We start from the raw sequence: 19,902 nt of genomic DNA on the forward strand, positions 1-19,902 counted from the left end.
TGAGTTTCCACCCTTCTGCTATGTACAGGGTCGTCAACCACCAGACCAGGCTGCCCAGAATCCATCCTATGGTTGAAGTTACCAGTAAACTTACTGCATCACTGTTACGAGGGGCAGCAGCAAGAGGTGGAGGACGTAACTTTCATCCTTGGGGAGTACCACTCCCATCATGAGACAGAAAATCCCTGAGCAGAAGGGATGCTGTCAGTTCTTGGGAGTCAGGCTCCAGCTCCTGATGTCCCCACTCAAATCTACAGGACAGGAGGCAGCACAGGAGACAACCACTGAGCAGTCTACTTGTGTTCATCTTCTAGGACACACTTTTTTTTTTTCCCCTATATATATTTTTTTCAAGTTTGGGATTTTTTTACTAAGCTTTTAACACTAGTTTGAATTGATGGGTATTTTTCCTACAGCTTTATCAACCATACAGAGAGAAAGGAAGAAGGAGCAGTGCCAGTTCGAGCCACATATGGTCTCGGTCTTTTTCCAAAACATCAGGTCAGAGATACATTATTCGCCCAACAAAGGTGAGCAACATAGCACTGTAGGATAAAGGCAGAGCATTCTAAATATTCTTGTCAGTAGCCGGCTGTGCTACATAATGACTTTCTGTAGAAACACGGGTGAAATATGTAGTGAAGTGTGATGAAAATGCCTACAAGTCCAGAAGAGAAATTACATCGCAGGGATGAGAAGAGCCCATAATAAACAACATCTTGTGGAAATAAATATATAAATCCACGTGGGCAAAAAGTGAGGCCAAAAGAGATGAACGCTGCTGCTTCCTGAGATGTTGATTTACTCAGACGACAAGAAGAATTATTTTAGATCTTTAAACACAAATTGAAATGAGTGGGGTTTTCCCCCAGTGAGAGCAAGGAAGGTTTTAGCAGATTAACCTCTGTTTATGAAGCTGAATTGCACCAAAATTGAGATGCTAATAAATCTATCTTCTGAGTTCTTCCTTCATTTTATGACTCCTGGCAACAATTCCTTTCCGTTTGTGTATTTCAGACAGATAGGATCATGAAACAAGTGTTAGCAGCTGCCAATGGGGCTGCTACACTGACTCTTCATTTTACTTCTGATTTATTAAAAGGTCTCAGATATAGATTAATTCCTTTTGCTCAATATGTCTTGTCATTTCACTTGTCAACACGCAGCAGCTTGATAAATAAAGAAGAAAGTCTTCTCTCCCTTTCAGGTTCTCCAGGTGGGGACCCTGTGTCACCCTTGGGAGCACCTTCCCCTTCCATTGGAATGACCTGCACAGAGTTTGCCCATGCTGACTTCCTGACTGTAGTTCACACCCAAAAGAATGTACACAAGAGTATTTAATCCATATATATGGGTGACACCTTCCAGACAGATGTCAGATTTTATCTTCAGATGAGGGGTGAACTCTGAAGATTAATGGTAACAATTAATTATTACTACTGTTTCTTCATCAGTATGGCATGAAAGGAATAATGCCGACAGTTCTGGTGTCTGAGCTGCAGAACACTGCCTGGGGCTCTCCATGGGTTGGCCTTGGGGTACCTCAGCTCAGCTGAGTGGAAGTGTAAAAAAGGTAAGAATATCTCTGAGTAAGACTACAAAATGAGGAGGCTCAGGGGAGACATTATTGCTCTGCAACTCCCTGAAAGGAGACTGTGGTGAGATGGAGGTCGGCCTCTTCTCTCAGGTAACAGCAATAGGGTGAGAGGGCATTGCCTAAAGTTGTGCCAGGGGAGGTTCAGGTTGGGTATTAGGAAGCATTTCTTCTCAGCACAAGTGGTGAGGCACTGGCACAGCTTCCCAGGGAGGTGGTGCAGTCACCATCCCTGGAGGTGTTCAAGAACTGTGGAGATGTGGCACTGAGGGATGTGGTGTGTGGGCATGGTGGGGTGGGCTGACAGTTGGACTGACCTTAGCAGTCTTTTCTAACCTTAATGATTCTGTGATTCTATGATACTGTAAGTAAATAAAAAATAATAATAATAATAAAGTCTCCCTATTTCAAAGGTTATTGATATTAATAGATAATAAAGAAGAAGAGAGGCTTTTTTCTCAGGTACAGAAGGGCAGAAAAGAAGAGAGGCTTTGGAAGGTTCTTTATGGACTGTTTTTGTGGTTCACTCATCCCAGCTGCCTGTTAATTTGAAGAGAAACATGACTAAGGCAACGACACCTGAGCTAAACAAAGCAAGAAATAAGAGGCATCAGCAGAGATCCTGAAAATTTCAAAGTCATTAAAAAAAGAAGTTCACAATTTTGCAGACGCATTCGTGAACCAGGCAGAAAAACAGACGCTGCTGTCCACCGGGATGCCACATCACAGAGGCAATACTGCCATTCTACACAGGGCAGCTGAAATCCAAGTAAGCAGGCTCCACGCCAGCTCTTTACGTCCCCTTCAGAGAGAACTGCCTCATTTTACAGCATCCCTGAAGGACTGAAGCCAGCACTTCCTTGGGCTCCTGGCACCCTCGGAAATAAACCAGCCATCAATCAGGCCAGTGGTGCCACGGGTACGCTCTCCGTCGCATTCCTCACAATCCATTTGTCCTATGCAATCTGCAAAGCACCACGTGCGTTGTGAGCACTGTGAGTGAAAAATAACAACAGAGTGCACTAATCTCTGATTAAAATCCTAGGCACATTTATATGTAAATGCAGCACAGCCCTCAGGCTCGGCAACGGGCCAGCAACGCAAAGGTTGTGTGGTTGTTTCTCTTAAATGCTTGTTTTCCCTCTTTCCTCAGGAAAATAATGGGATAATGTTTCCTGCACGGCTCCTGAAAGTGGCACGCAGTGAGAGGCTGCACTGTGATGGGTGAGGGCAGAAATAAAAAAGGCAGTGAGAAGCTAGTGGCTATTCAAGTGGCCCAGAATCAGCAAACCCGACTTCCTTCCTGCCTCTCCTACTGACTCGATGCCCATCCTTCAGCAGGCCACTTCAAATGACGCAGGCCACCCAAAATTCACCTGAAAGTTATGGATTTACTACTGTTGAAAGAAGCACAAAAGGCTCTTAAAGCAAAAGGGGATTAGAGAAAAGCATTCTTTCTTTCCTCACCTCTTTTCGCCCCCTGCTTGTTTGCCTTACACATCTGGCATGCTCTGTGCGCAGGTCGCATGATGGATGGAGCTGCCACAGCCCTGCAAGGGAGTGTTTACAGGGCTGTCGGTGTGGGTGTTTACATAGGTGCCCACTGCCATGGGTATCTGCTCCATACATACATTCCTCCCAAGAGTCACATCATCCCTCAGGAATACCCTCAATAGTGCAAGCACTGAAAGGAGTTGAGTTCTCTTTTTCTGAAGGCAAGATTAAAAGACAACTTGGTGATCCATAATAAGTCAGGCAGGGAAAAGACAGAGGAGAGTAACAAGGTTCTTTAATCTAGCTGAAAAAAGCAAATCAAGCTTGATGGTCGGGAGCTGATGTCAGAAAAAGGAGAGTGCAAATTTGCACTGGGCACCTGGCAGCAGCACCTGTGTGCTGGAGATGGGCCAGAGACTCCCACCATTCAGCACCTTGGTTTGGGACAAGACAGTATCACCTATTTTCCTGCCCACGTTATTGGCCTAGATGCAAAACACATTTTAGTGTATGATTTTGCTGACTTGACTCGAGTGCCTGTGTTAAAGAAGTTGTCAGTGTAAGTAGTCATTATCTCACGGTTTCAGCAAATGATGGACAAGGAAAGCTTCTGAGCTGTTAAACAGGAAGATGGGAAGTATTAGCTGTTCTTCTCAAAACTTTGCTGTATATTCAGCATTATATGAAAATGCTAGGGACAGTGGCAATGGTAATGTTAATCACTCTATTAATCAGGAAAGCTGAGAAAGGACTCTTCATTGGGGAGTGTAGTGATAAAACAAGGGCTAACAGCTTTAAAATAAAACAGGGCAGATGTAGGTTTGATATTAGAATGAAATTATTTACCCAGAAGGTGGTGAGGCCCTGGCACAGCTGCCCAGAGAGCTGTGGTGCACCATTGCTGGAGGTGCTCAAGACCAGGTTGGATGGGTCCTGGGCAGCCTGAGCTGGTGGGGGCAACCAGTCCATGGCCAGGGACTGGGGCTGGCTGGGCTATAAGGTTGCTTCCAATCCAAACCATTCAATGATTCTGCGACTAAGAGCAATGCTTGATTCAGCTCGTGACACCTACAAACTCATCATCACTATATGCAAGACCACTTTATCTTGTGCCATGTAAAGTGCATCCAAAAGTTATTTCCAGAGCTCCAAGCACGCATCTCCTTCCTCCAGCTTCAAAACAAAAGGGGCTCCGTGCAGAACAGCCACAAAGTTTATTCTATTCTGTCCCCCAGTTGAAAAGATGAGAATGAATTATGAATGAATACTGATAAGGAAGTGTTCAGGACTCTGTTTCATCACTCAAATACAAAGGAAGAAAGGCAAAATTGCTGACTTTGAAATAACACCAATTATTCACAACCTTCATCAAAGACTCTGCCAGTCTCCTGGCAGTAAAACAACACCTTGTTTGCCACTGAGCCACCACCCTATGCTCCTCACTTGCATTTCATTGTTGGCAAAGAAGCAAGCAAAGAAATGGAGCTCTAAAAGGAAAAAGTTCATAACATCTTTTTCAAGGTTTCCAGAGGGGGAGAAAGGATTTACTGAGGTGTTTGGCCTGCCCAAGATGAGCAGGAGTCTTGGAGCAGTCTGTGAATGCCAGGTTCCTCACATTGAGCAAATACGGCATTTCTGAAGGACGTTGAACAGGGAGGTACCGTCAGCAGGAAAAGTTGTAAAATTATGCAAGCCCTTAATTCATCGAACTAACAAACATAAAAATCAACCCAAAGAGCATGATTTGTAGGCAGAAATTACACTTTCAATTAAGAAAGAAAATTTATGATTTAAGGAAGGCTAACATTACGCCTAACGCATAATTCTTTTATTTAGGAACTTCAAAATAAAATGAGTCAGACATACATAAAAGCCAAGTGTGTACCTCTTTTAGCAGACACTTACTTTGTTACTTCCAATGAGGATAAATTTAAAATATATGCTAAAGGACTGAACAGCTTTAGCGTGACAAAGACGCACAGTGGACCTGAGCACCAGTTCCAGGCGGACTGAGCATGCTGGGGGCACTGGAACCAGTGGGAACAAGAACAAATCCTACATTGTATTCACCTCCTTTGAAGCCATGAATTGCCAGGACCCGATATGAATATGGCCATCATATGGCAGCATCGTAACAGCCATGAACCTGGCGCAGCGTGGAGGAGGCCCATCTCCCATGCCACCCACTGCTCCCAGCGGGCAGCTCTGAAAGCCAGCCTCTTTACACTGGTGATTAAATGCTATTTCTGTGCCTTCATTTAAGCCCCCCCGCTGTGCAGAGTGTGTCCTCCTGTTTTTATTTTATTGCACACATTTTGCAAGCTTTAATGCACATTAAAACGCAAACCCAGCTACTACTGAAGCGAAAGGAAATATTCCCATTGACTTAAATGGAGATTAGATCATGCCAAGGAACAATTCCAAAAGCAATATTAACTTAGTGAGGTTATACATATGTAGAACTTTCCAATATTCTTTTGTCTGGTTCAATTATAAAACATACATAAAAGACCACGTCCATCAAACAGTGCAAGACAGGTAACAGTCCTGTCCAGGGCTTAACTGTCAGTTTTCTCTTTTTTACTGATGTTTTTAATGTACAAATCTGCTGTTACCTCAACATGCAGTTTCTGCAGTGGATATTATATCAAAGTTCCCAGAGCAGTAAAAGAGAATTAATTAAAAATGCAATCCTTGGCAATGCTATTTCAACCGACATCGGACTAGTTGGCAAATACACCTTTTAACAAGTTATTGCATACATTGTCTTGAATATCATAACCAGCCAGGATTGTGACAAGGACATCAACACTGCTGTTAATAAGTGCAACATATCTGCACATAGTAGACAAACAGGTAGATAATGTGAAGGTTTACAACTCTAAATCTGCATGAAATGCCACGGTGCTCTTCACAGGGAACTTCACAGAAGTGACACTCAAGTTGAGGCCTGGCCAGTGCTCACTCAAATAAAAATGACAATAAGGAAGAATTGTATCTGTGGCTTTGCATATCTTTCGCACAACCACCAGCTCTGGGTTTCCCATGGGGTTGAAGGCAGCTCCCCTGGTCTCACAAGGCAACTTGAAGGCAGAAGTGCTGCCTGGCTCTGGAATAAAGGCATGTCATAGCGTGGGTGCCTGACCTCCACAATGCTTAGATTTTGAAGTGAGATTCTTCCTTCTTTACTTTCAGCCCCACACGGCACATTTTCTTTGCTTGCTGTGTTTGGGGAGGGAGAGGGAAAAAAGCTTCAGATCAAAGTGAGCTACCACTTAAATACGACATCTTCAAGGTCACTTACACATCAATTTCAGAGTAATTTTCCAAACATATCATCAAGACACTGAACCAGAGGCTTAGTCAAATAAATTCTCTATCTTCTTCCATTTATGAATTAAATGAAATAAGATGTGCCAACATTTTAACCTGACTGGGCTTTACTGTAGTTTTTGCATCTTCCTTCACAGCGCTCTATTTATGTAAAGAAATATTCCTATTATTTTTGTTTTGATGCTTTTCTGCTTGGGAAAAAGAAAACAACAACAACAACAAAAATAATCTTATATGGATTAATAAAAAATATACAGTGGGCTCCTCTGGAAGAACCAAATTGCCTTCAAAAGCACAAACACTGTAAAAATCCTTCTCATTTATGAATAATCTCTGTCAAAGCCTAACACAGTCCCATTGCAGCTGAACAGTGCAATAAAACCCTGCAGTTAAAGCACACTGAGAGGAGCTGAGAAACTCCAGTGATGACTGAATGCTGCCATGTGCTGCTTCCAACCCCACATGGTGCAGAGAGATGGGACCATAGGATCTCAGGATCATAGAATGGCTTGAATTGGAAGGGTCCATAAAGCCCATCCCATTCCAACCCCCTGCCATGGGCTGGTTGCCTCCTACCAGCTCAGGCTGCCCCAGGCCCGTCCAACCTGGTCTTAAGTACCACCAGGGATGGGGCACCCACAGCTTCTTTGGGCAGCAGTGCCAGGGCCTCACTGCCCTCATAATTTCTTCCTAACATCTAACCTGAATCTACCATCTTTTGTTTGAAGCTACTCCCCCTCGTCCTACCACTATTAGATGGTGTAAAAATCGGCTGGTGTGTAAGTTCCCCTTAAGTACTGGAAGATCGCAATGAGGTTTCCCTGAAGCCCTCTCCTCTCCAAGCTGAACAGACCCAACTGCCTCCTTTTTTCTTCACAGGAGAGGTGTTCTGGACTTCTGATAAGCTTTGTGGCCCTCCTCTGGACCCACTCCAACAGCTTTGCATCCTTTTTGTGCTGGGGGCCCCAGGCCTGGACTCTGTAGACCAAGTGTAAAGTGGCTGTGACAAAGCAGGATGTGCTCAAGGCTGGTGGCTTCAGCCATCTCCTTCAACCTGTATGACTGAGGGCTTCTGAATTTTTTGCTGCTCATAAATTGCAAACCGTGAATTCCTTCCAATATTGCAGCTCCTCTGTAAGTATTTCTCTCCCTGTATCTGTTTGTCTCTACAGCAAACTGAGTTCTGCTTTGTTTTCTGAGTACTGCTCAGGTTATACAGCTCACCTCTGCAGTCCTCCTGACCAAAGGCAACCCGCAGATGGCATCAGCACAATTTCTCATTGTTAGACCAACAATGGAAGTTGTTAAGCCTCAACAATAAACTGCTTGTGCAGAGGCACTTTTTCACAAAGGGCCTAGCTAATGCCCACAGTAACCCAGATATTCTGTACACCCTCTTTAGTAGATTAATAAAGAGATCACAGTCCGACCTGTGTGTTCTCTACCGTGGGGACTGGGAAATTCTTTTAAAAAGAAGGGTTTGGTCCTGGGTATTTTAGAAATGAGATCAAAAGTGGAGCAAAGCCGAAGCAGAAAGAGGAGACAGAGAAAAAAAGGCATGCGATGCTCAAAAGGATGCTGATAGAAGTCCTGGCCTGAGCAACAACAGGAGGAGACTTCTGTGCAGGTTCTTCTTCATTGGCACAGAGCTGCGTATCTTTTGCATGGCCTAAGGGATGAGGGATTGTTTCTTCTGCTGCATCCGTGCTGAGATACTCCAACCATTGAGCACCTATGGGGAGACACCGAAGGGCTGAGCTCTGCTGCTAGAGGAGGCTACCTGGCAGCCTCCGCCTCCCCCAGCCCACAGAAGGCACGATGACTTGACTTAACATAATGGGTATCACTGTTCTGATGGATCCCAGCAGAGAAGGGTCAGCCTGGGATGGTTGGCCAGAGCAAATAAGGGCCAACTGGGAATATTGTTGAGTTACTTGAGTCTTTTATTACACTGAAAACAGAGTCCTTTTGGTTTCAGCAGCCTGTCACACCACAGCAAACGGGTAACCCTGTGAAAAGAGTAATAACATCTACCCTGAAATATGCCTGTAAGTGTTCCTCTGCCCAAAAATAAACCCAGAGGAGTAGTCAAAAAGGAGAGAAAACAGTACCTCTGGGGTTTAATAGTCACGCCGTGCTTGAACACAAACCCTGCAGGGAAGAGGTAAGAATGAAACACAACATAAGCACCAAAGCACTGTTTAACCACTACATGTCACAGCAGCATTCCCTCCATTTGGAGATACTGTACATGACTCTGGAGTCTGCTTCACAGAGCGTGTCAAAAATTGGAGAAGATGTAAAAAAGGAAGAGCTCCACAAACAGTATGAGGAGCAGAGAGAATGATTTACAGTAAGAGAGTTTAAGACTTCGATCTGCTAAGCTTATTAAAAAGAAGATGGAGAGGAAATTTGATTATAAAATCCATGTAAAGTTCACGGGGAAATATTATGGGAAACTAAAGGGCTCTTTAATCTAACAGAATAAGGCGGAGCAGCATCTCATGATTGGAAACTGAAGCCAGGAAAAATAAAATTAGCAATCAGCTTGATATCCTTCTTTATTATTTATTTTTTCTAAAGTGAGTGATTAATTCCTGCAATAATTTTTCCCATTTCTAGGTATCTGCAAATGAGATCTACAGGCTGTTGAAGGAGAAAGGCTTCACGGCAAATGTACATTATGTACTAAATAAAGAGGTATAAAGGTGAAATATGGAAGGCTCAGATTTAAGGCAGATGGAAACAGACAACCTGGTCCATTCTGGCCTTTAAGCACTAAGCCTTAAGCACGAGGGAGCCCTGAGAGGGGAGGTTCTTTCAGTGGTGATAGGAAGCTCTCAAATTGCCCAACTTGATTTGATTCCCCTGCTCTCCACCCTGTTGTTGCAGCAGTCCCTGCACTGACATCCCCACATAGGGCAGAAAACAGCTATGGTGAGAAAAACAGCTCTTCCCCGACCTTAAAATCCTTGTCATAAAAATAGTTATGGCTGTAGAAAAATACTGTATCCACTGGAAGGAAATTTGGGATTCCAAATGGAAGCGTCACCAAACACGGAAAACCCACTGTTCCAATGCAAGCAGACAGACTGATGGGAGCCAGCACCCAGCAGCCCAGTGACACCCAGGTGGGCATGCAATGAGCATGAGAATGAGCCCAGCTGCACAGGACATCGCCTCTCTTTTTCATAGAGTATTCTGAGTTGGAAGGAACCCACAAGGATCATCAAGACCAACTCCTGGCTTCCCAGAGGACCATCACTTCAGCCACATCTCTGGTTGCAAAAAGTGAAATAACAAGAACTGATTTCCTTGCTGGATTTTTTCCAAAACACTTTGACCAATCTTGCAGTAACTCTGTAGGAAAACACTGCAGGTGATCATTAAGATAGTCAGAACTTTAACTTTCTACTTTGTGTAAAGCATGGAGGAAATGGAGCTGGGGTTATAACATCAAACCTCACACAGACCCCAAACAAGCAGACGGTAATGGTGTTTCCGTTTCACTCTCCATACTGTGTGTGATAATAAACCCAAGGGTTAAAGAGTATATGGGAATATGTCAGAGTGTATTAGTGCAAAGTACTATTCTTTTAATCTTCAGGTAGCTTTAGTCTGAAATTTATCATCTTCAAAAATATTCTACAGGTAAAATACCCTTCTTCAGACAAGAAAACGGAAGGAAGCTGAGATGCACAAGGGGCTGTGGCAAATCAAAGCAGCACAATAAAAGCCTTAAAGCAGACAGCCCTACCATGATCCTTGGGAAAGGTGCCAGTTACTCAGTGGGTGCTTCCTTTTGGCTCTGAACACAGCGAATCAAATAAATGGGCTGTGGCTGAGTCTCTTCGAAGTACTGTCTTTTATGTCAGACAGAAAACTCAGACCTTATCCCACCAGTGTCCCCAGAAGTCATAATGTTTTCTGCCAACTCTCTATGCTCATTCTTCCAGGAGATGACGACGTGGCTCTGCCCAAGAAGCCAGGAAGCAAAGTGGGCAGCCTGGCATCCATGGGTACCAAGACATCGACATCTACCCAGATGTTTGCTTCTCATTTGGGGCAAGTCCTCAACAGAAATAAGTTCTATATTCCCCAGCTGACGTATATGCACAGACACATAAACTACAGCAGCTCAGTTTTAAAGTGCTTTATGACTGAGCTCCCTAAATAAGCGCGGAAAGTCAACATCCTGATAAAGCAAATAATGAAACGCTGCAGTACCGATATACACTGTGTGATCCCCTCAGGGAAACCACAAGCATGAACCATGATGAAATAAGGCACAAAACAAAGCCTTTCTGTGGACACGGGCCTAATGTGCTCATTATGCACTGCAGTGACTTCTGTCGCTTTCTGACACCTATTCACCTTGGTAAAACGCTATATATCTGTACAGACAGATATGATATGTGTAAAAGCACATACACATTCTGTTGCATATGCAAGTGGAAGAGGGCAAAGTAAAAATAATTTATTTTCATTTCTGAAAATGGCCAAATGACAAAAATATAGCATACTTCTCTGTATGGCTTGCCTTGCAAATCCATCTTCAGATGCAGTTTACAGCATTCACGAGCACTTAGCACTTGCAAGTGTGAATATTTTTGCTTTAAAAGTGCCTTTGTATTTTACGCTGTAAGTTCTTTAACACTTGGTAATACCAATGAGGGCTTTGCCTGGGGCTAATCTATAGTCTTCACTTAAGACAGCAAAAATCTATTTATCTATTTATGCACAATTTTGAAATGGATCTTATTTTTCTCCTGTTTGAAATGCATTGATTTGAGTAAATGATGACATGGGATTGAATTATTTATTTATAATGCAACTTTGCCAACTGTGGAAGCAATAAGACCAGCCAAACAAAAACCAGGAAATTACCCCAGATCCAAGAGCAGGAGCAAGCATGCCTCCCTCTAATTGAGTTTCCTCCATTCTTATCTTCTATAGATCCCTGAGATTGTTTTCCAATTTTCATTTCCATTTCTTCCATTAAACGCCCCTAACCTACAACCTCCATTTACTGGCACCCATTTATCTTCCATTCTTAATTGAGATGTAGCTTGTCCACTTGTCCAGCACTGAGCGCTAAAACTCTTGACAGCATGCTTGATAAACGCTGGCTCCTTCAGCAAAGCTCACTTGGGAAAGTACAGTGCAAAACTCTACTTTTGAACGAGTAAGTCTACACCTCTAAAATGGAATTTACCTTACAAACACGTCAGTGAAGGCCAAAATCCCAGCAACGAATAATAATCTCCTCGGTTTGATTTGCTTTTTACAACACGAGATGAAATTAACTTTGTTTTGACCCTGGTAGGATGAGAGGTGACAGGGCCAACGAGAAGGCAACAGATATGGCAAGCTCTCAGCAGTCTTTTGGAAGGACATCAGTGTTCAGAAAGCAGTTAGACCCTACATGACATCTCTGAGGGAACTCTTGACAAGCACCAGTGACCTCCCAGCAGCCAGATACTGTTGCACCCACATCACCAAGGGTAAGTCCAGTGTCACGGGGCAGAGATACAGCAGGAGAAGGAAGCCTCAGCTGCTAAGCAGTTATTTAATCCTGTGGAACGCTTCTGAACTAAAGCAAGAGAGAAGTGAGCAGCAATATCTTAGACACTTGGAGCAGTACAGCAAAATTAATACAGCACCCCAGGCTGCTATTAAATTGTAAAATTTAAGAAAACATACTGTGGTCAGGCATTCAACCTCTCAAAATAAATAGATGAATCACTCTCTGTTTATTCTAAAAGGCTTCGTGTTTGCACCAGTGATACCAAGGAAAACATGACTTTGCTGTAGACCTGAAGGCAAACATCCAAGAAGAACATTTTTCATTCAAAACCATTGTACCACAGGGCCTGGGCTGGAAAGCACCATGGCCAAGATGTCTGAACGCAGTGCTCTCCCATTTCATACTGCAGAGGTGTGACTGTAACTTGTGCTGACGTACCCCAGACAGCTTCAAATTAAGGTTGAGGCTTGGCACCAGCAGGCTGATGGTGGCAGCCCTAAGGCCCTGAGAAGGCCCCAAATTGCACCATGGACACTGCATCCGAAGATCACCCATCAGAGTGATTCTACTGCATCCCCAGACACAACCAGGGAGGAAAAATGGTGACAACAGAGGTTGGTGTACTTTGAGTGAGCTCCAGAGGCAGCCAGGAACAAGGAATGTAGGCTGTGCTATCTCGATTTCTGAAAGGAGGTGACAGGTAAACCTGCTCTTCTCCCTGTTTTGCAGCAGTCTCTAAAGATTGAGCTAGGGAATATTTAGCATTATATGGGTGCCATTTACAGAGATAGTGACAGATAGTCAGGTATCTATGTGGCTCCCAGCAGAGAAGAATATTAAACTTTATATTACAGACAGTTAGAAACTGAACACTGCACTCAAATTACTATTGCTTTTTTTCTGTGTCTGGTTGCCCCCAGGAGTCCCATGTGAAGACCACATCACCTATTGCCTGCACGTCCAAATCAACTCCCAAAGGATTCAGTATGGATGGCTGTTGGTATTGGAACCAGGAGGGTGGGACCTCTCACATCTGTCACTGTGACTATGAACAGCAGCATGGACTTTGCCCTAATCCCAGTTTGCATTTCCAAGGAGAATGGGTTCCATGGAAAATCACTGCTTGGAGAACCTCATGCATGACAAAGAAGGGTAAAAGTCCTACTGATAATGCCAGAATGGGATCCATCAATGTGCTTTATGGATACACTTTCATCACAAAACTCCCAATCCTGTACACAGCCAGAAAAGACATTGGGAAAGCCTAGTGGCACTACTCAAGCTGGTTAGTAATTTTTAAGCAAAGCATTAGGACATGCAAAGCAAGATTGTATGGGATGGTCCTTGTGAGGCACAAGAAAAAGTAACGCAAAGGCTGAGAGTGAGGAGAGATTGTCACCACAAAGAGCATCACCCTGAGAACAAAACGAGAGGGGAGGTGGCAATGGCACTACAAGGACATTGGCATTCCTGGCACGAGCCTGCATTCCCGGCACGAGCCCTTTGTAACTTGCTTACCACCAAACAAACATCTGGTGCCACCTAATTAAAGCACCAGTTCCAGGAGGTGGCATCCAGCATCATGAATCAAATGAATCAAATGAAACATCTGCTAATTCTTACAACAGCGAGACAAAACAAGCCAAAAAATAGCAAAACAAACACACACACACAGACATTGCTAACTTTGGCACTCACATCCCCACCGAACACAAAAAGCACTTAAAATTCCCTCATTATTAACCAGTGCGTAATCAGTTTAAGTGATCAACTGTGCATATTTGCAGTAGCACATGTTCACTGGTTCAGTGGGCAAAAATGGATCCAGTTTTACAAAGGTAGGGAATGGCTCAGCACACAGCAATGCAGCGTGGAGGGGAGCCTCCCTCCAGCTGATGGCACACGCTATTAATGAGGTGATTGAAGGACTAGAGAATGCAGGAATCTCAGTCTGTGCACAGCCTCTAATAGAAAAATGCATGGTGTGTTTTCCCCAGTGACAAACAGATTGTTTATTTTTTCTGCTACAAATAATTGTTGTTGTTGTGTTTTAATAGGTATAGATAATCAGGCGTTTGCATCGTTTCCAGCAGAGAAGCAATATTAAACTATCACGTTACAGCCATTCATAAACTGAATACATTGCTGGAATTACTTTTTAGTGTCATTATTATCCAACAATCTCTACAGTATGTGTTGTTAATGCAGAAGTAGAGTGATTAGATTCTGAACGTCGCTGGAAATCTGTAAGTAACACCATGGTGGTGAGCCATCAGGCATTCAAGGAGAACTTCCCGTCATCATCTGTACAAACATTACACCTGCAACATTTCATTTACTTGGCTTAAACCTGCAAATGAGCCTACAGCACAGGTGGGCAATGGCACTTCTTTAAGTACCTTATTTGAACACATAATCTCATTAGCACTTTGTTAATTCTTATGTTCTTTCTCCCTTCTGCTCTTACACACACTTCTGGCCTATTTTGCTCTGAAGCTGGCTTTTTTCTTGCTATAGTAAATTATAGCAAGTTATAGTTATAGTAGTATAAGACCTTGGAAGCAGAGGCTATGCTTAACCTGAATGAACCCTCTGGAATGTAACATCTCTGCCTTGCTCTGGTACTGATTTTTAAGCAGTATTTTGTATAAAAAGTACAATCAGAAACCAAGCAAAAGGACAAAAGATATCCTACAGCTACTGCACAGATAACAACTAGGTCAATCTGGCAGGAGGGGTGAAGGCACTTTGGAAGTCATCCAGACAGATCTAGTCAGGTTCGCTCAGTGAGCCCAAGAGAACCTCATGAGGTTCAACAAAGCCAAGTCTGCACCTGCATGGTGGCAACCCCCACTATCAGTACAAGCTGGGGGATGTACGGATTCAGCACAGCCCTGCTGAAAAAGACCTGGGGGTACTGGTGGATGAGAAGCTGGACATGAGCCAGCAATGTACCCTTGCATCCCAGAAAGCCAACCATATCCTGGGCCACAGCCAAAGCAGCGTGGCTGTGCATATCCCTTTTCAGTGCAGGGGAGATGGACTAGATGACCTTTAAAGTTTCCTTCCAACTCTAAGGATTCTATCATTCCAAAAGAGGGGAGATTTAGACTGGATAGAAGGAAAAAGAAAATAGGAGTGTTGTAGCACTGACAGGTTGCCCAGAGGTGGTGGATGCCCCATCCTTGGACACTCAAGGTCAGGCTGGACAGGGCTCTGAGCACCTGATGGAGCTATAGGTGCCCCATTTCACTGCAGGGGGGTTGGACCAGATGACCTTTTATAGGTCGCTTCCATTTCAAACAATTCTATGATTCTATAATTATATGATTCTATGTGCTGCAGAAGGAAAATCTAACAGTAACCTTTAATGACCTTTCCATGCTAAGTCAAAAATAAGAATTTCAGGAAGGGATAATACACAAGCTGATTGCAGCAACTTGCAAATGAACTACTGGGGAGTATATGGGTATAGATAGTAATTTCCTTTGCAACAGGAGTGGAAGTTTCCTTATTAAAAGGTATTATTTCTGAGCAGTCAGCACGGAAGGAGAAACTGGTGCAATAAAACACATTAAATCTCTAAGTGATCAGGAACAGAAAGAGAGCAGGAAAGTAAAGGAGGCTGCAGCCTGGCTAAATATAAGATGGGGGGATATGGAGAAGGCACAGCTGCCAAGGCAGTCACTGAACAACACACTTCAGAGATAAGAGGCACCAGCCATTCTGCGAAGCAATCATGGCTGCCAAGAGCTACAGTGAAAAGAGTGAATTGAAGGGATAGAGGGGTCAGCTGCAGTGAATACAAAAACAAGTCAAGGCCAAGGACAGGCATGACGCTTTGGGATTTGGCCAGGAGGTGATAATTTGTGGGTTTAGTTAACTGCCATCTCAATGGAGTATAGAGGAGAGAATCTCAATGAGAAAAGAGAGTTGGCAGTCAGAAAACGAAGGCAGCCAGCATAAAAAGTAGGAATAAGGAGCTTGGGTAGGAGAGAAAAGGAGAAGGGCCGCCTGGCAGCAGCAGATATATTTGGAGAATTGTGGGTTTTTCCCAGTCTAGGGAAACAATGGCAGATCTGAAAGTTGAAGTGATGCCAAAGGAAGAAAATGGGGTTAAGTGAGGTGGCAAGAACAGCAAAGAATGAAGAAGGCCATGGGGGATCCAAGGAGCAGCTCAAGAGACTAAGTCAAGAGTGGCAAGAGTGAGATTTATCTATCATGAGCAAAGAAGAATTCCCATCCCAAACCACAACTGGCTGCACTTCGCAAAAATGCTTTTGAGAATTTCTCAAAGAGCCACATCATCCCTTCATATCTTCCTTTTGAGAAATACAAACTACATTTCCATAGCACCAAGGTGAAAACAAGGTAAATTCTTATTTTATTCTAGTATACCTCTCTAAGCTCTGCCCAGTGATAAGAGAACAAGGAATTTGACTTCTTGTCCTCTACTTTTACTGCGCTGACAGAGGAATTGCACACACAGCCCCATGAAGACTACTTGCTTGCATTTCCAGTAGGACAATCATAATAACCTCTAAGCAAATTTTCCATGAAATCGTAATTTCTCTGACACCAACACTAAACCTCTTATGTCCTCTGAAGGAATCTGGATCTCACTCTCTGGTTTTAAAGGTTTCTTGTAAGAGAAGCCGTAAACAACAGAACTTCTCCATAGCACACACTGGACATGGTTTCTTGTATGTTTCAGCCAGACAACTTTTCTTGCTTGATATATTTATTACTAACTTCAGGATATAATTTCTTATACTGTTTACAGAACACAAAAATATGTCCTAAGAGTGCACAGGGGAAAAAAGAATGCTCTGAATAGACAAGGACAAAAGCATTATAACCACAATGACAACAAAGCTGCACTTATTGACCCCAGCAACAAAGGAAGAGTTGGAGGAAAATTCTGTCTAATACGTTATATCCTAAGCTAATTAAAGATCTCATTCCCTGAACAGCCAGATAGCAAACATAAGCAGTGCCTCTAGAAGAAGAATTCCTATTTTGATGGTTACTGTAATGAGCACGCTCCCAAAGGAAACAGCCAATAAAAAGCATCTCCTATCTGGAGGATGCTGAACGAAAGCTGACTTTTCTTCATTTCAAGCAATTCCTTATTGCATCATATCAGCCTCCACCAAAGGTCTCAGTTCAATTTTTCTGTAATGAATTTGGAGACTCCAAAGAAAAATTTTGTCCCAACTTTGCTAGCTAAATTTCTCTCCTTGACTTAGGGCTGACAATGAGTAAAACACCATTTTTTACATCATTTTCTTCAGCTTTAATTAAAGTTTATTAACTTGAGAGAAGCTATCTTCTTATCACCAACAGACACTATAAAAATGCCTCTTATTGTGTGATTAAAGTGGTTTTGGGCAGAACCATCTCTAGCACCCAGTGGCAAGTTAAACTGATCTTCCTTCCTCTCCCTTTCTTTCCATGTGTACTGTGCCTCTGGAAAAAAAGAGATCACATCAGTACCTTCTGCAAAGCGTTGTACCTACAGCTTATGTCTGTGGTATCTTGTAAGGCTTTCCTTACTGAATTGCCAAAGGACAAAGGAACTATACACCTGTCCAATTCTTATCATAAAAAAATAACATACACCAGAGGCCAGGTTGTGATGCACTACCAAGACCTATGTGCACAAGTCTTTGGAGTTGCTACTGAAGAAGTGATAGATGGAGTTACAAAAGCCAGAGAGAATACATAAAAATAATAAGAACTTTTAAAAATACTTTTAGAAAAGTAGTCATAGAATCACAGAATATCTGGAGTTGGAAAGAACCCACAAAGATCATCAGTCCAACTCTGTGTTCTACACAAAACCACCCAACATTCAAACCCAGTGTCTGAGTGCGTTGTCCAAATGCTTCTTGAACCATTACCCTGGTGCTGTGTCCACTGCCCAGAGGAGCCTATTCCATGCCCTCTGGTGAATAATATTTTCCTATCACTCAGCCTGATGCTCCCCTGACATAACTTCATGCCATTCTGCCACATTCTGTTGTTGTCACCAAAGAGGAGAAAGCTTATAATGCTGATACTTACGATGGTGGGAGTTAGGCAATGGGGAATAATTCAGGGAGCTGGAAGAGTGAGCAGTAAACCAGGAGAACTCAGTATTCCAAATTGAAAGTTGATCTTTATAGATCGGGAAGATGGTGTTCAAGATGATGGTGACCAAGAAGAGGTACTAGTGACCTTGTCAGAGAGTAGGGAAAAGGGGTCCATGAACAGAGATAAATATAATATCATGAACACAAGTCTTTTTTTTTCTTATCTAGCAAAAATAAAATAAGTTAGGAATGACGTGGTGAGGGGAAGATTCTTCTCTTTGGTGGAGCGGGGATGAGAAAAAGGACAGAAAGTACAAAGAGAGAATCCCCGTGAGGGGAAGCTCGCTGGCCTGAAGTGGTTAAAGAAGGAATAGGAAGATAAACAAGAAAAGCAGAGAGAAGAATCAAATTGCTTCAGTGATAAAGGACATTCAAGGTGACAGACAATGCAGTGGAATAGGTATTTACTGGAGCAGATTGAGTTGAGCGAGATCATTTACGTGGGCTTTGAAAATCAGTACAAACACAGCAAGCAATTACACTGCAATAAATAAACCAGTAGCACCTGTGCAAATGAGGAAGCCTAAAAGAGTGCACACACGAGATGGAGCAATTGCCAGGAGACTCAATAATTGCTCCCTAGAGCCTTCCCCAAGGGGCCCTGCGGGTGGAACAGGGATGCTGTGTCCACCACTGACAGGAGGAAGCAGGCACGGTTCTGCACAGCCCTTCCCTGCACAGGCACTGAACCACAAATGCCTGAACTCAGGGAAAATCAACATGTTTTCGCTCCCCTTCCTCACCTCCCTGAAGATGATGACCTGCACTGCAACTCGAATTCGGAGCTAATTCAGGTTCATAATCCTGAAAATCATTCCATTTCAGTTTTAATTAGATTTGGTAATTCACCATGTCCGGGTTCCAACACATAATTTAGGCTTGCTTTCCTTGCAGTTCTCAAAACCATCAATCCCTCCCCCACATCATGGCACTTGTGTGACCACTCACAACTAGTACAGACCTTAGAAGCTCTCTGCCCTCCCCGTGAATTCCTCACTGTGCTACCAGCAGTGGTAAAATTTCCAAACAAGTCTCAAATCCCCTTTTCTTTCACTATTTTTTAAGTCACGTCTCTGTTCAGCGGCTCCTCCTTTTGCAGCTAGAGGATCCAAGGCGGACCGTCATGCCCAGCTGATAAGTGACCACTTTGGATGGCTGAGTTGAAGCCATTAGCTTGCACTCCAGCTTTTTGCATGCATTTCCCCGTTAGACGTTCTCTGGAGATGTGCAGAAGCTTTGTTTTCCCTGCCTCCTTCCCAGCAGCAACTCCTCCTAATATGCTGCAATTTATATTTGCACTTACCCATACAGCACTTCTTGGACTCACTCCATTAATGCTGCACTGTGATGTGTTTCTAAAAATCCCACTGCCTGAGTTAATAGCAAAGATGAGTGTCTGACATTAACAGGACATCTTCTACCTACTTCATGTCTATTTATGATGAGGCTGGGGGCAATACTCCCATCTCAGAGGTAGAACCTACACACAGCCCCACTCACTGAGCTAAAGAAAAGCCGTTGTCATCTTTACTCACAGGCATCACGACTTTGTCAAACTGCCAGTCTCAACTGAAAACAATCCTGGTATTGATTGGCACTGGGGTGCGTTTTAAAGCTGGCAGGGGAAAGTACTTTCCCACTTGCAAGCTCGGTGAATTTGACAAAGAAATGTACTTGGACAGCTACAAGTCTCTTCTTACAAAGTCAGTTTTCAGAATGAAATCACCCAGTAAAGGCTTTTTCCTGACAGTCACAAATAATTCCAGCAGCAAAGTTATAAAGTGTCTAACAGGTGTTTTAATCTGTCTTGAAGAACCTAT

The 19,902-nt window shown here is 43.3% G+C and overlaps 1 protein-coding gene across 19 annotated transcripts in view; it reads right to left on the minus strand.

Moving 5' to 3' along the window:
* FAT3 (FAT atypical cadherin 3) overlaps positions 1 to 19,902 on the minus strand; it is a 420,810-nt gene that overhangs the window by 227,630 nt on the left and 173,278 nt on the right. The window lies entirely within an intron of this gene.

The sequence above is a fragment of the Gallus gallus genome, chromosome 1 (genome assembly GCF_016699485.2).
Source record: "Gallus gallus isolate bGalGal1 chromosome 1, bGalGal1.mat.broiler.GRCg7b, whole genome shotgun sequence".
NCBI lineage: Eukaryota > Metazoa > Chordata > Aves > Galliformes > Phasianidae > Gallus > Gallus gallus.